General features: G+C 43.8%; 1 protein-coding gene across 3 annotated transcripts in view; it reads right to left on the bottom strand.

The window, feature by feature from the left end:
* Nucleotides 1-17,894, bottom strand: part of RBMS3 (RNA binding motif single stranded interacting protein 3) — a 1,484,785-nt gene that overhangs the window by 1,124,417 nt on the left and 342,474 nt on the right. The gene's annotated exons all lie outside the window — the stretch shown is intronic.

Here is a 17,894-nt window from a genome sequence, read left to right as displayed (position 1 = left end):
GAGCTTAATGCAAAAATGTCATTTGCTCTAAGGCCATAAAAACACATTTGTACTGAGTGGCTGGAGCAAACTGACCAAGCGTAAACCCCATTTGCACTGCCTGAGCAGCAAAAAAAGTGATTTATGCAAGAGCCGACCAGTGCAAATGGATACTTTGGGTGATCCACTGGTCAGCGCCTGTCTAGCTGTCCTGCCCCTGAATGGACACACACTGAGAGACTCAGGTCCTCCTTCAGAGGCTGGCGAATGCAGGACATCTGTCAAAAAGTGGGAGAGATCCGTGTAGTTTCCATGTCTAGCGTCGCAGGAAGCGCTATGTTTCCAACTGTAGGGCCTCTGCTAGTTCCTTCTAATGACCTCTTTGACCAGCGTTCCACTGGTGGACAGACCGTCAGTTAGTGTACAACAGACTATCCACCCTATAGAGGGCAGTCATTCCATCATACATTATCCTCTTTGGGCCTGACACTGAAAGCAAGCTTTGCTGAGAGCATTCAAGCTTTGCTATGAAGATGCCATGTTTAATGCACCGGCACAGCAAAGCTTTTAGTGTCTGAAAAACCAATTCCAGTAGGATGAATATGTTAATGAAAAATAAAAAAGACGTCCCTTACAGGCTTGGTGTCATCCCTCAATGTTAGGAACTGCCCGGCTTTCCTTGGAGGTCCCAAACAGGAAAAATGCGCGACGGGATGACTGCCCTCAATAGGACTGCCATGCTGGCGCACTTCCACCGACAATGCACTAGCAGACAGGCCGTCAGTCAAAGGTTTCCATTCCAGGGTCTGCCATCCGAGACAAGGTTCCTCCCCCATCTCTAAATAGAGTAAGGAGCCACAAGTTTGACGGACAGCATGTTTGCGGCTTTTTGACGGATGTCCTGCATCTGACAAACTATAAAGGAGATCCTTAATGATTGTGGGTAAGGCCCGCCCGCCCTACCTAGTCAGCCCATTTTCAAATCTGCTATCACATCTTACGTCCTACTATGTGCCAAGTTCTTTGCTCACACACCAGAGTAAGGCATGGTGAAAACCATGTATCATGGAAGGCTTTTAGTGATTGTGCCCACCACCGAGGAAAGGCAAATCAGATCAAATCAAATCAGGAACATTTATTTAGCGCACAAATCACCCGAAAGTCTCGTGGCGCTGGCAGACGGCTCCGAGTTATCAGCATAGGAGGGACAGAGCTAATGATCGAACAGCCATGTTTTTAGATTTTGGTGAAAATGGTTATGATCAGAGGTGATACGTAGGTGTAAAGGCAATTTGTTCCAGAGGGTAGGGGCAAGAAAGGAAAAAGCCCGACCCCCGTTTCTGACAGTACGTACTCTGAGCGGAGTGAGGAGGGATTTGTTACAGGATCTTAAGGACCTGTTTGGCTGGTACCAACTAAGTTTTTTTACCCAGTAGCCCGGACCTCTGCCATACATGTTTTTATGTGTTAGGCATAAGATCTTAAAACAGGTTCTCTTCTTCACTGGCAACCAGTGAAGATGTCTAAGGCTGGGGGCTGAAGGGGATCTAGATGGAAGATTCATCCCCAGCCTGGCTGCTGTATTTTTTAGGACCTGAAGCCTAGAAAGGAGGTCTACACTTATTTCTGACAGCAGAGCGTTGCCGTAATCCATACGGCTAATAATCAGCCCCTGTACCAGGGGTTTCCTAGCTTCTAGCGGCATCCACTTAAACACTTTGCGCATAATGCCAAAACAAGAGCCAATTATGTAGTTGACCTGTTTTTTCATTGATAATTGATTATCGATCTAAACTCCTCACTGTCTGCTTTGGGGGTGGGCATGGACCGAGATTTTGAGGCCACCAGTCATCAGACCAGTGCTCGTGAGCCTTACCAAAAAGTGCTATCTCGGTCTTGCTTCCATTTAATTGTAGGTGGTTGATGTTAATCAATCTGTTTAATGTGAACCATACAGTTCTTAAAACGTGATTTTGTATCCATAGGGTCAGGACCAAAGGTGATCAGAATCTGAGTATCATCGGTGTATGACACTACATCAAAGCCGTATAGTCTGATCACCATGGCCAGAGGGGTTATATCAAGGTCAAATAACGTAGGGCTCAGAATTGAGCCCTGTGGTACTCCCATCTTAGCAGGCCTGCTGCATGTGACTAAATCGCCAATCTGTACTGCAGTGACTCGATCTGTTAGATAACTTTTAAGCCACTCCAGTGCCTTCCCCCTGACACCGATATCCCAGAGCCGTTGTTCAAGAATGCTATGGGATATGGTGTCAAAAGCTGCTGATAGATCCAGCAGGATCAGAATGGATGACTGCCCTCTATCCAATGCTAGTCGGACGTTGTCAGTGACTTCTACCAGCGCCGTTTCAGTGCTATGGGCTGCCCTGAAGCCGGACTGTGAAGGATCGAGTAATCCATGACTCTCAAGGTGGTCTACGAGCTACCGGTTAACCAGTGACTCGAGTACCTTCCCGAAGTAAGGGAGCAGCGAGATTGGACGATATTAATTAAAAGTTTTGGGTCTGCTGTAGTGCGTTTTTTAGAATTGGCCTGACTCTGGCAGCTTTCCATATCTTAGGGACCACTGATTTTGACAGTGACCTATTAAATAGATCTGTGAGACTGTCAAGAAGCACCGGGACAATTTTAGACATCGACTGGTGAGCCCGATTTAATTTTTTCCTTTGCCTTCACTACTTCCTCAAGGTTGAATTGGGAAGAGGGGGGAATAGCTAACGGGGGAAGTATGGTATTTTTCCTGGATGTTTAAATATTCATATGGAGGAAAGGAACTGTGAATAATGATAATCCAATGTAGTGATTGTTCTGCATGTATACTGAATTTAAGTGCATGTTCATGCATGATTTTCACTTTATCTGTTAGTGGGATCACACTACAGCCCTTTTAGTGGTCATGCAGCAGCTTCCAAAGGGTTCCAAAGTTTCCATCACAGACAGGGGTCTGAATCCGCTTGAGAACATATGTTGTCGGTGGTGTGGATGGGTATATCTCTCTGTTACATAAGTGAGCCAATCTCAATGAGATGTGAGTTCTTGGTGTTTTATTGGCGGGACTGAAGGTAGTACCATATGTTTGCACATCTTTGAGGTTGCCGGGCACACCCACTGTTTAGGTCTCGCCTGACCCGGCACATGCGCTGGTCTGGCGAGACTTATTGAGAGGGCTCCAAAAAGTGCTAGCAGGCCAGCCTAGAGCTACAGTGCATGTGCGTGGGCGCGCCGCGCTTTACCATGATTACTTTCACTTTCGCGGCCGCAGGGCCGCTTTGCATAGCCAATAGGTCTCACTTTTGGGACCTTATAAGTATTTAGGGCCACATGCATCAACGAGAAAACTGCTCGCAAACGGGCAGATTAGCAGAATTTGCCCCTTTGCGACCGGTATTTTTGCATTCGGGATGCATCATCCCAAATGCAAAAATCGCTATTTAAGGAATCTCTAAATAGCGATTCCTTAAATTGCGATTGCATTTAAGGAATCCCAAATTGAGATTCCTTAAATGCAATGCATGAAAGTTTAAAAATTAGCGATTTCGCTAATAGGGGGAGCAAATTACCATGAAGTTGAACTTCATGGTAATTTGCAAAAACTTTGAAAAATGCACTAAATTGCATTTTTCAAAGTTCCATTTTACACACACACATGCCCTTGGGGCATGTGTGTGTGCAAGATGTATTCATATGCAGATTTCAGGGGTGCAACAGGGTGTCTTTTTGACGCCCTGGCACCCTTGAAATAGCATGAGCAATTTGCGATTCTCTAATTGAGATTAGCAAATTGAGAAAGTCCTCCCATTCATTCCTATGGGCCTCCAGGCCCATAGGAATCAATGGGGAGGTATTCCTTAATTGCGACTCGCAATTTGCGAGTAGCAATTAAGGAATGTTTAGAAATCGCTATTTTGTAAGCGATTTCTACATGCATAGCCTTTTGCTATTCCTTATTAGCGAATCCTTATTTTTCGCTATTAAGGAATCGCAAATGGCATTGTTGATGCATGTGCCAGTTAGTTATTTAACTGTTGCATGGGTAAACACTTATAAGGTCCCAAAGGCGAGACCTATTGGCTATGCCAATGCTTGTTTTGTGCTTGTTTGTGGGCTTGTGGTTGCATCTGTGTATTACAGCAAAATTCACAGGCCCTGCAATGTTGTTCTCTTTTTAACTTTCCTTGTGTGGTACTCCCACACTATATCACAGGAGTAATATTGCATAACATCATTTTACATTGACATGTAATAGCATTGACATGCTATTACATAGCAAGGTAAGTACAGTGTAATTAGATGCAGAGTTAAGAACAGTAACTCTATTTACAATGTGGTTGCGTATTAGTAGGCCAAATAGTGAAAGCAATATTTGGATGTGGCTGCTAACCTTGATTTAGTGCCATGCAACCATTGGTTTGTGTTCTCTCTTTACTTGATGCTTCTACTCTAATATTCCCAAAGTTTGTCTTCCTGTTTTGTCCCTTTTCAATTTATAACATTATACCCCATTGGTAGCTTTATAATAAGCGGGAGCTTGCAAGCTTTCTATAAAAGCCTGTCACTAATTTCCCTATTAAATGCAACTTGTGACGTATTTAGAGGTCTGAAATAATGAGATGATGTAGCTGCTCAACTGAAATAAGTTATTACAGCTGATTTGTGAGATCGCAATGCCTTCTGCCCGCAGCCAAAGTGAAAGGCACCTCACAGATTAACAGAAATCAGCACAAAGGACGGTCTTGTGGTAATATGTTTATTTTTTGCTCTCTATGGACCTATACAGGAAAGACAGAATCTCTCTACATGTTTGTACACATTCTGAGCTACATATTGTTTTATTGTGATTTACATGAAATTGATTCTAATATATTGTTGCAACATATTTCTCACTGAATTTTAGTGAGTTTAATTTCACACTTCAGATTTTTTTTTTTTTCTTAATGTCTGCACATTTCTTTCATGTAAAACTGGAAACCTCCAAATATTTAAGTGGTTTCTGGGAAGAGTAATGTTGTGACCATATATTATACAGAATAAAATACCCATCGGCAGTGCATTAAAAGAATGCAAGTCGCCTAAGATTTCCACTTGCTCCTCTATAAGGTCACAGAACTCCTGCTTCGCAATATTCATAACAATGTACAGCAGGGGCTACTATATCCCATACATTAACCTTCTGTCTTAGGCTATAATGGTTGTAAAAGGCCTTGACCACCCGGGGGTTGGGCGCTATTCTGGTTCAGGGCCTTTATCAGACGTTATTGTCCTTGTCAGCGTGCTATAATGCTTAATTAAAGCACACACACACACAAGCCGGCCCCTACATACACACACACACACACACACACACACAATGCACTGTGCATATGGACACCGAGGAAAGAAGGTTTTCAAGAGGCGCCAGCATCACATAGAACAATTATTGATTTAATACTTCATGCAATGCATCAACATTTACGGTAAAGGAAGACGTTCAGTCTGACATTGGCACCTCCTTGAAATTGACTTTGCAGGCAGTAAATGTTTACGTTTCGGCGTAAACACGGGCCGTGGGCGGACGTTATTCAGATCGGCTTCCCAACGTCAGCGCTCCAGCTCTTGGGCTCTAACTCGGGCCATCTGCGCCGTGAGTCAGACCTCACCTCATTAGGGAGACGCAGATTACATTTGTCAACATGAAATCATGTTAGCATCAGGCAGGATGGACCTGGGGCGGGGCTGGCGCGAGGACGCAGACCTGGCGCACGAGGAGTGGACACAGACCTGGCGCACGAGGACACAGGCCTGGCGCACGAGGACACAGACCTGGCGCTCACAGACCTGGCACACAAGGACACAGACCTGTCTGGCGCACACAGACCTGGCGCACGAGGACACAGACCTGGCGCGCGAGGACACAGACATGACGCAGCCTTACCGCTCTGAGGAGCAGGAAGGGATGCTAGTGATGGGCAGTGGGGGCTGGGCCGATTCTCAGTTCCCCGTCACTGGCCGAAATCCCATCCCGGCTGCGACCTCACCTAATGACATATTTCTGAGTATAGTTCCCTTTTTATACATACGACTCCACGTGAGGCACTGGTCGAAACAAAGTCCTGCTAAAAATATCTTTAAAAATGTTGTTGCTCTGTTTTCCTAAGTCAAAAGAGTGGCACAGGCCTCTTTTCATGCACATTTAATTTGAGTTCTTTATAAGAATGAAATAATAAAATGGTTGTTAAGAAAGTCCAGCTTCACTGGTCAGGCACATGTTGGTACGGACAACTGGTGTGTACTATTCCAAACATGTTATATCTACAACTATGTATTTTTATTTTTTGAAAAATAACTTTATGACCCTTGTGAACTTCGTCAAATTTGCGACGTTTTCATTTACAAAAATACAGTGGGAAAGGGCCTGAAAACAGTAGGTTTTGCTGGAAACCCTCTTAAAAAATCAAACATTAAACAGAAGAATTCTATCTCAAAATGTTTTCCTGAAAAAGTCTGTGTCAAAAAAAGTTGTCTTGTCAACACCGAGGGCGAAATGTTTTTGCAGTGCTATGGCTGAGAGGCAGCAAAAGAGGCCGAGATGCAGACATAGAAGCACATCCGTGGGTCACTCCTGTCTTAGAAATGGGAGGTGTCATAAGTCACAGCAGAGTGAAGCTGCTGCGCGGGCACATGTGAGGACAGACCTGCACTGCAGTAGAAGAGGCATCGTTTAACATGTCCAGATATACCCTTCAGAAGAACAGACTCCGTTTAATATGTGCAGATATACCCTTCAGAGGAACCAACACAGTTTAACATGTGGAGGTATACCCTACAGAAGAACCAACATCGTTTAATATGTGCAGATATACCCTACAGAAGAACCAACATCGTTTAATATGTGCAGATATACCCTTCAGAAGAACCAACACCGTTTAATATGTGCAGATATACCCTTCAGAAGAACCAACACCATTTAATATGTGCAGTTATACCCTTCAGAAGAACCACCTCCGTTTAATATGTGTAGATATACCCTTCAGAAGGACCAACTCCGTTCAACAGTGCAGATATACCCTACAGAAGGACCGACTCCGTTTAATTTGTGCAGATATACCTTTCCGAAGAGCCAACTCCGTTTAATATGTGCAGATATACCCTTCAGAAGAACCACCTCCGTTTAATATGTGCAGATATACCCTTCAGAAGGACCAACTCCGTTTAACAGTGCAGATATACCCTTCAGAAGGACCAACTCCATTTAATATGTGCAGATATACCCTTCAGAAGAACCAACTCCATTTAATATGTGCAGATATACCCGTTAGAAGAACCACCTCCGTTTAATATGAGAAGATATTACCCTTCAGAAGAACCAACACCGTTTAATATGTGCAGGTATACCCTTCAGAAGTACCGACTCCGTTTAATATCTGCAGATATACCCTTGAGAATAACCAACTCCATTTAATATGTGCAGCTATACCCTTCAGAAAAACCAACACTGTTTAATATGTGCAGATATACCCGTTAGAAGAACCACCTCCGTTTAATATGTTCAGATATTACCTTTCAGAAGAACCAACATCGTTTAATATGTTCAGATATACCCTTCAGAAGAACCACCTCCGTTTAACATGTACAGAAATACCCTTCAGAAGAACCACCTCCGTTTAACATGTGCAGAAATGCCCTTCAGAAGAACCAACTCAATTTAATACATGCACATATACCCTTCAGAAGAAGTAACTCTGTTTAATATGTGCAGATATAGCCCTCAGAAGGACCACCTCCATTTAATATGTGCAGATATACCCTTCAGAAGAACCAACTCCATTTAATATGTGCAGACATGCCCTTCTGAAGAAACACCTCCGTTTAATACGTGCAGATATGCCCTTCAGAAGAAATAACTCTGTTCAATATGTGCAGATATACCCTTCAGATGCACCACCTCTGTTTAATATGTGCAGATATACCATTCAGAAGAACCACCTCCATTTAACATGTGCAGATAAACCCTTCAGAAGGAAACAACTCCGTTTAATATGTGCAGATATACCCTTCAGAAGAACCACCTTCGTTTAATATGTGCAGATATACCCTTTAGAAGAACCATCTCCGTTTAATATGCGCAGATATACCCTTCAGAAGAAATAACTGTTTGATATGTGCAGATATACCCTTCAGATGAACCACCACAGTTTAATATGTGCAGATATACTCTTCAGAAGAACCACCTCCGTTTAATAAATGCAGATATACCCTTCAGAAGAGCCAATTCCATTTAATATGTGGAGATATACCCTTCAGAAGAACCAACATCGTTTAAAATGTCCAGATATACCCTTCTGAAGAAGCAACTCTATTTAATACGTGCCGGTATACCCTTCAGAAGAAACACCTCCGTTTAATATGTGTAGATATACCCTTCAGAAGAAGTAACTGTTTAATATGTGCAAATATACCCTTCAGATGAACCACCACCGTTTAATATGAGCAGATATACCCTTCAGAAGAACCACCTCCGTTTAATATGTGCAGATATGCCCTTCAGAAGAACCACCAGTTCTCTCTCCACCTCCTTCTACTCACCTCTCTCTAGCTCACTCTCAGCACTTACTCTACTTCACCAGTTTCTTCCTCACTTCCCTATACCTCAGTTCTCTCTCCACTTCCTATGTCTTGGACTACCTCTCTCCGTCACTACTACCCTTTCAATTCACCTCACAATTGATCTTTCACCCTATCTTTCGCTTCTCTCCCTCTAACTGTCTTTCTTTATGCAATTCTCTACCGTTTCACTGGTTTTAATTTTTACATCAAATTTCTCTTTCTACTTCATCTTCTCTTTGCTCTCTATCAACGTCACATCTCTCTTTCTACCTCAAATGTGCCTCCCTATTTCCAGCTTTTTGTCTCTTCACGACACCTCTCATTCTATCCTTCAGCCCTCTCTCTACCCTTCTCTCTTCTGCAGATATACCCTTCAGAAGAACCACCTCCCTTTAATATGTGCAGATATACCCTTTAGAAGAACCATCTCCGTTTAATATGTGCAGATATACCCTTCAGAAAAACCAACTCCATTCAATATATGCAGATGTACCCTTCAGAAGAACAAACACAGTTTAATATGTGCAGATATACCCTTCAGAAGAAACACCTCCGTTTAATATGTGCAGATATACCCCTCAGAAGAACCACCTCTGTTTAATAAGTGCAGATATACCCTTCAGAAGAGCCAAATCCGTTTAATACGTGCAGATATACCCTTCAGAAGAACCAACACCGTTTAAAATGTCCAGATGTACCCTTCTGAATAAGCAACTCTGTTTAATACGTGCAGGTATACCCTTCAGAAGAAGCAACTCTGTTTAATATGTGCAGATATGCCATTCAGAAGAGCCATCTCCGTTTAATATGTGCAGATATACCCTTCAGAAGAACCACCTCCGTTTAATACGTGCAGATATACCCTGCAGAAGAACCAACACCATTTAAAATGTCCAGATATACCCTTCAGAAGAACCACCTCCGTTTAATATGTGCCGATATACCCTTTGGAAGAACCATCTCCGTTTAATATGTGCAGATATACCCTTAAGAAGAACCAACTCCATTTAATATATGCAGATGTACCCTTCAGAAGAACAAACACCGTTTAATATGTGCAGATATACCCTTCAGAAGAAACACCTCTGTTTAATATGTTCAGATATACGCTTCAGAAGAAGTAACTGTTTAATATGTGCAGATATACCCTTCAGAAGAACCACCTCCGTATAATACGTGCAGATATACCCTTCAGAAGAACCAACATCTTTTAAAATGTCCAGATATACCCTTCTGAAGAAGCATCTCTGTTTAATATGTGCAGATATACCATTCAGAAGAAGTAACTGTTTAATATGTGCAGATATACCCTTCAGATGAACCACCACTGTTTAATATGTGCAGATATACCCTTCAGATGAACCACCTCCGTTTAATAAGTGCAGATATACCCTTCAGATGAACCACCTCCATTTAATATGTGCAGATATACCCTTCAGAAGAGCTAATTCCGTTTAATACGTGCAGATATACCCTTCAGAAGAACCAATACCGTTTAAAATGTCCAGATATACCCTTCAGAAGAAGCAACTCTGTTTAATATGTGCAGATATGCCATTCAAAAGAGTCATCTCCGTTAAATATGTGCAGATATGCCATTCAGAAGAACCACCTCCGTTTAATATGTGCAGATATACCCTTCAGAAGAACCACCAGTTCTCTCTCCACCTCCTTTTACTCACCTCTCTCTAGCTCACGCTCAGCACTCACTCTATTATACCACTTTCTACCTCACTTCTTTGTACCTTACTTCTCTCGCTTCGCCTCCCTATAATTCACCTCTCTCTATCTCACTTTCAGCACTTACTCTACTTCACCAGTTTCTACCTCCCTTCTCTATACCTCAGTTCTCTCTACACCTCCTATTTCTTGGACTACCTCTCTCCGTCACTACTACCCTTTCAATTCACCTCATAATTGATCTTTCACCCTATCTTTCGCTTCTCTCCCTCTAACTTTCTTTCTTTATGCAGTTCTCTACCTCTTCACTGGTTTTAACTTTTACCTCAAATTTCTCTTTCTACTTCATCTTCTTTTTGCTCTCTATCGACGTCACATCTCTCATTTTACACCAAATGTGCCTCCCTATTTACAGCTTTTTGTCTCTTCACCACACCTCTCATTCTGTCCTTCAGCCCTCTCCCTACCCTTCTCTCTTCTTCTCATCTCTCTTTACTAGACCCGTCTCCCTATGCCTCTTCTCATTTTGCCTCCTCTCTACCTCACACCTTCATTTAGGTGTCATCTCTTTATTCTTATCCCACCTTAGTAGCTGTCTACAGCTACCTCCCTGTCACTGACTTCTTTCCAAGCTACCTCTACCTTACCCCTGAGATACCCACCACTCTCCTTTTCACTACACTTCCTTCTCCATATCTCTCATTACCTCCCTACCTCACTCTAAAACCTGACTCCCACCCCTCTCTGTCTACTTCTTCCCCTTTTCACACCTGTGTGTGTTTCTTTCTGGTAACCTCGCCTTTCTTTCTTTGTCTTGTGCCTCTTCCTACATCGCCTGTCTTTCTACCTCATCTCTGTCACTACCTCCCTTCGCCCTGTCTTTAACCTTTCTGTCTACACCGTTCAGTATACCTCTCTTTTTCTCTCCTTTTTCTCTCCTGTACCCTCTCATTCTCTCACCTATTCTTTCCGTTTCTCGGGGTTCACAACTGACCCAGATAAATGTATGCAGAGAAAGATAGAAGGAACAAAACAGGGGAAGTCAACTTTGGGAAGAAAACATTTCACATTTGGTAACTCCACAGGTACATGGTAGCCTCTGGGGCAGGTCTTCTCAGTGAGGTAGACGTTTTAGTTGGGATGACTCCTCCACATTTCATCTTTCCTAGTTTGATTAAACGAGAGCCATTTCCTTGGTAATGGAAAAACACAGAGCAAAATTCGTTTTTATAGCCATTATTTCTTGTCAACGCAATATAAGGGACCCACCCCAAACCATCGGAAATGACATTTGCTGTAAAACTATTTGTGAATATATTATCTTAACACTGAGAGTTCATGAGCCTTTTGTTAACAAATGTATTTCCGTCTGGTACCTCGCCCGCTTTATTTTTTTTTGCGAAATGTTGTAATTAATGGAAACTAAAAACACAAAACAGCTCCACGCGCCGATACGCGCGAGGGCCCCACTACATAGTCCTAACATAATCATCATTGCGTGTTTCAGAAACGTGACGTCGTCGGCAGCGTGACGTGAAACCAGGCATAGGGAAAATAAAAACGGGTGGGGGGTTAGGGGGGTAGTAAGGATTTTAGATACATTTTACAGTATATATTTGCGCTTTGAAAACCAACCCAGGAGACCGTGCCCCTCTTTTAAAGCCCCCGGGATTCCACTGCAATCCGTGCACCTTTCCACGTCATTTGTGCAGGAAAGAAAAACATTAAGTTCAAGATCACACTGAGTGACAGTGTGTGCGCCTCATCTCGATCTATGGTCCTTTTACGTCTAAGAATGATTTGGCCCTGAAACCAGACATGTATTGGATCAATGGCTCCAGGTTAGATAGGTTCGGAGTGTTTCTCATGGCCAGTTATTTTTTCATCCATACTCACCCCCACCTGAAAGTGCTATTTGTTGCTTAGACCCGGGAAAAGCATTAATAGCAGCAACAACTGTAAGAAGAGTGTGAATAAGAAAAACGTGTTGCTTTGTATATGTATTTGTTTTCTATTTTGCACACAACTAACAGGTGCCAAGAACGTCACGGAGCGATGCATAGAGCACTGTTCAATGCATATAAAAGAACTACAAAACGTTTCATATCATACATTTAAAGAGGGATAAATAACAAATGTTACCAGACCTGGCAAGTACCAAGCATCAGGAGTTAGATTAACGCATTTCAGTGCGGTGGTCCGCATCACTGCACGGAAATGCAAAGTCACGCATTCTAGCGTCTCCTCAGCTGTCAAGCTGGAGCGGTGCTGTAATGCACCATACTGACTGAAAGCTGCAGTGGAAGCATGCAGTGCACACTGCAACTGGCAGGCTTGTGGGCTGGCGGAGCTGCTCGCAGCTCTAGCTGCTACTCTGCTACAATGTAACACAATATAGGACACATTACACTGTGCAGCATTATGTTCACTGACGTTAGGAGTCAGACACAGTTTATTAGGCGGGTCCCTCCTGACGCCCGCAGCATAAGCGAGCAGCAGTTCATGAGACTGAATAAAGTTTTGGCTAGTGCACTGCTGGCAATGGCGTCTGTAAATGATCCTTGGACCCGACCCCACCGGTTTCGGCGCGGCTGCAGAAGTGGTTCTTCAGCAGCCCAGAGAATACCAGTCCAGTATACAGCTGAGCCAGAATCATGCAGCTTTGCCACGGGAGTCCACGAGTTGTTGCGGCCACGGTCTGCCAATTGCAGCCGACGGGCTCTCACCTCGCAAAGTAAGTGCCTGAGTGTGACAGTGAGGTATCTGCTAGTTACCCCATTCCGTGCTCCCGTCGGCCAACGGCCGTTGCGAGCACTACCTGGCTAGTGCTGCGCACGTCCGTTAGCGGACGCGCCCCACCCACTTTTTCAAACCCCGCACCGAGGCAGAATTCGCGCCACGGTTAAGCGGTTAAGTAGGTAAATGCGGATAAAAATCTGCTTTTTAGCGGTATGTGGGATCATGATCATCTTCTGAATTGCCTACCCTGTGTTACAGCTGAGAGCAGTCTGTCGGCTCACTGACAGTTTTCAGCTGCGTTAGTAGTCACACTTACTAGTTTTGGGTCTAAGGAGTGAGAGCCACTATGGCGCAACTTAACTACTCTGAGCTCCGCGCCGAGCTTCACTAAGTCAGCGGGCCTGAAGAGTAGCTCTGTGACAGGCTGCCGCTGGTGTGATCTGTTGCTGCCAGCAGGGCTGGGCAGGTAGAGGGCGGCACGCCGGACTGGGGCAGACCGCTCAGCTAATGATTTTTATAGGGTTGAGCAAGCGGAAGTCTTTCTGAAATAATACAGCCTGGCTGTGACCTATGTGTGCCTCAGCCCCACTCTCCTGAGGGCTTGCATGTTTCCCTCGTGTTCATTGCTTGAGTTTGCTCACGAGAAAGTGTCACTCATAGGCGTTGAAATGTCACTCATAATTACACTAAATTATGAAAATTTCACACATAGCAATCTGAAACCTTGGCAGCTATGTGTTACTATTTCCCAATTCAAGGTAATTATTAACCCCTCACATAAGGAAGGCTGAGTCCGTCTTGCCAGGACTTGAACTCATGGTTTCTGGAACCCTGTGTTAATGTTTGCTTGCAATGGAGAAGAAACTGCAACCCAATATACAGTGTTTTACCGGTAGACCTACCTCTTAACTTACCTTGCAGTGATCAGCGTCGAGTGTTGCACCGGTGAGTGAACGCGCTTCTTACACATAGATGAAACCAGGCCCACCCACCAAAGCAGGAGCAGTTCAGTTCACACCTTGAGTTTGGGAGCGGCTTATACTAAGCCCTCCCAGCCATACATACCAGCTCTGGGCCTGCAACACAAACTGATGGTGACGTAATACGAGGCTACGCAAGTGACAGCATTGCACTATACAAGGGTCAGAGGGCAGATCATGGATGGTGTGTCCTTCTGACCTAACATTGAATGGCGTCTATGTTTTGTTTCTCACATTTAGTTATGAATGGTGTGAGACTTTATTGTGTAAATGTAAATGCATTACAATAAAAGCAGGTTAAATAAAAACAGCTACGATTAAAGTTAACAATTGGTGCCATCAAGAGGTCCTAAAGTGGATTTAAAAAATGAAAACATCATACATAAGATTACTTATGGGAATAAAATATTAAAAACGAATTTGGTGCAGCAGTATTCATCTGATTGGGTCTATCTGCGGTTTTAGATCTATGCTACGAAATGTCCTGAAATGTCATCAGTTTCCCAATCAAAAGTTTTCAATGGCTGGAATGTTCTAGTAGCTGTATAGACCTTGCGATGTGGGATATATTGGTTATTAAAAGCACCCTCCCACCTTATGGACTCTCACCTGTGTCTGGGGCCTATAATCTGGGGACAGACACAATAAAGACTGGAGTAGCTCTCAGTAGCGGGCTATAATGCTGGAGTATTCCCATGTTTGGTTCAGTGGAGGAGTGGTGGGTTTCACCCCCAATTTATAAGATTGCTGTACAACTATAGGGTTCTGATGACCATCTCATGAAAGGGCGTATGAAGAAACACAGAACACATGTTTCGCTCACACGCTCTCATGAAGTGGTATCATGCTGTAAGGGCCGGTGGAAGCCCTAGACCACTTACCAATAGTTCCACCATGAAGCTGTCTTCTCTTTTATGGAGGGCCCTATTATCTCCTCTGCCCTGTTCATTCTCAGTCATTGGGCGCTGTTTGCAAAGTTATGTTTAATCCTACACAGTCGTGCACGGAGATCGACTACTTCTCTGGCAGACTCCTTTATCCATAAACTGCCGTGGGGGGCTGTTCGAGACCAGTGCTCAAGTAATACCGAAATTAGAAGAACCAGTTTTACACCAGATCGCTTGTTCCACTTCCAACTCTGGAACCATCCCTTTATCACACTCTGCCTATAGTGTAACTGACAAAAACTGACATGGGCCGATTCACAAAGGTCCTCCGCGCTCGTTGCGGAGGCCGCGCAGTCGTTGCCGGGCCCTCACTCGTCGCGGAACCTCAGCAATGAGAAACTGCAATGCGGTGGTCCCACCATTCAGGCACCCCTACCACGACTGCGAGGACTCCGCCACGAGTGCAGCGGCCTTGCGAATCGGCCCCACAGTGTTTACAAACAGAACATTCACCTTCGCTCCTCGGTAATAATTGAGAAGTAGAAAACAGGTATGTACAATTTCTATAAACTATGAGCAGAGACAGGACTCTTAAGGTGCCCTACACGGATATATATTTCTTTATGTTTTGTCTAAAGGCCTAGCAGCAGAACAATTGTATCCAATATGCTTATTATATTTGTTCCACCTCCTGCTCGTGATTCGATGGCTTTCTTGCCTATCTTAGTTCCCTGCCCCTGAATGGATGCCTTTCCTCCCCAGACACACCCAAACATGCACTTCATGGCAGTACCTTGTATTGCACTGCTTCAGTGACTTTTTTCTGTCTCTCTCTTTCCTAACCCTCCCTGCTTCTCCGTTCCCATCCACCCACTTTATTTATTACATCTCATTTTCCCACATCACCTTGTGCCCAGCACTCCATCCACCAATGATACAGTAGTCAGCAGGCCTCTTTAAATGGTTTTTAAACCATTCCAAAATGGCCGCCTGTGTGGATGCATATGCATATGCATATTTGCACGCATAGCAGTCATATTGGAATGCTTTATTGCTTTATGAAAAAGCTTTCCAAGATGGAGTATACCTGTGTATGCACGGCAGCCATCTTAGAATGTTTTTTCATAAAGCATTGTTATCAAAATGTTATCTGTGTGTATACATACATGGGAACCCATAGAGGTATCTTGGAATGTATTTCATAATGTTTCATGAAAAATTTCCCAAGATGACTGTTAATGCAAGTGCATGCATGAATGCACATTTTACAAAGGTTTTTCTCATAACTGATGGACAATCAAAACACTGTACTCCCGATTTCACAGCTGAGACATTAATTACCTTTGCCAATGCTTGATTATATACTGATACCTAACACTATGATTTACATTGAGTCAGCATAAACAAATAGTAAAATCCACAGCATAAAAATCACAACAGCGGGAAAGATAATATAACATTTAAAATGTGAACATTTAAAACTTTAAAGAACTCGTAAGCCTTTAAATGTACATGTTTCTTATGTTCAGGTTAAATCCAGGTTCGTTTTTTAGGTCTCATTTCTACTCCCATCATGGTGAATCTGTCACATTAGTTGCCTTCTGAGTTAGATAGCTCGGTGAGTTACTGAATATTGTGCAATGAATGACCTGCCTGTGATCTCCAGATGACAGCTGACTATCTGGGCTGGTTAATGCTCCGGAAGTGAATAATACAATGACCACCTTTGGATATGTGTAACACCTAAATCAGAGAGACAATGTGCTTTTTAAAGCGTGCTGTACAACAGAAATCATTTAACCACACCCACAGCTACTATGTCGAAACAAACCAGCTTGAAAAAAGCCAACAAAGAATATACAACACTATTTTTGGAACGTATGTAGCGCACTGCCTAAAAAAAGCCTCTAGGCACATCTGCTATTATTTTTAAGTAAGGCGAACCAGCCAGTGTATATGTTATTTAAATGTTCTATGATCTACCTGTACGCTTTCTTGATGCTCGCAGTCAGGTTGATGTGTGCAGTAGGGCCGCGCGACAGTGCCGCGCGCCATAGCATCCGTGTCCTGAAACAAAGATAGAAGACAGTGTCTCAAGGACAAAGTCCCACCCCCGAGGATTCAGGCCAGAATATCACAGTGCCACAGACACTGACAGATGGGCCCACTTTGGCTCAAACAAAGTAATAGTACTTTAGGTCATTTGCATGTCGTTGGCCGACACCGCGAACAAATGGGCCGGCGACAAGGACACTATGGTGCCCGAAGCAAGACCATGGCCGAGATCGTTCCTCGCCACTTGATCTGAAAAAGAAAAAGAAATCTTCCCTTGAAGAGCGCCTTGAGAAAATGAGTGTGGACACCTAAGGGCAGAGACTCAAATACAAACCCTGAGCTCTTCTTAAATCCCATTCAACCGGCTTTCATCGAACGGCGCGCGCGGAGGCGGGGTGTCACTCCAAGAGATTGCCATTTTAAATTGAAACACAACTCTAACGAAAGAGCACATTGTATTCATTTTCAGGAACTTAGCAGTGGCAGGTCTTCTGTTTTGCAGTTATGCCCTTAGACATGGTAGTGGTTGGGGGGAGGGACCTGGGGGCATATTTACAAGCCGCTAGCACCACCGGAGCAGCACTTTGATGCTTCGGTGGTGCTCAATGCAAGCCCATATTTACAGGGGCATGCTAGACCACCCTGCGTGGCTTATTGCCCCGCTTTGTAAACATGGCCATCTGCAACACAGTTTTCTGTGGCAAAGGGGCTGCAATGGGTGTTGCTTTGGGCATTTCTAGCAACACCCATGGCTTTTTGACACTGCTCCAGGTGTACAAGGATCTGTAAATCTGAGGCAGCACCTCTGGAAAGGAGGGGTTAATGTGGTGCAATGAGGATAAATACTTTTATTTCACCTCATTTTTTGCTTTTTCTATGTGTGCTGCATTCTGCAGCACACACAGAAGGAGGAAAACACCATTAATGATTGTTTTTGTGCAGGAACGTGCCCCTTCCTGCACAAACAC

This window comes from Triturus cristatus, chromosome 10, assembly GCF_964204655.1.
Source record: "Triturus cristatus chromosome 10, aTriCri1.1, whole genome shotgun sequence".
NCBI lineage: Eukaryota > Metazoa > Chordata > Amphibia > Caudata > Salamandridae > Triturus > Triturus cristatus.
Note: the sequence above shows the minus strand (reverse complement) of the source record. Positions and strands in the feature narration are given on the sequence as shown.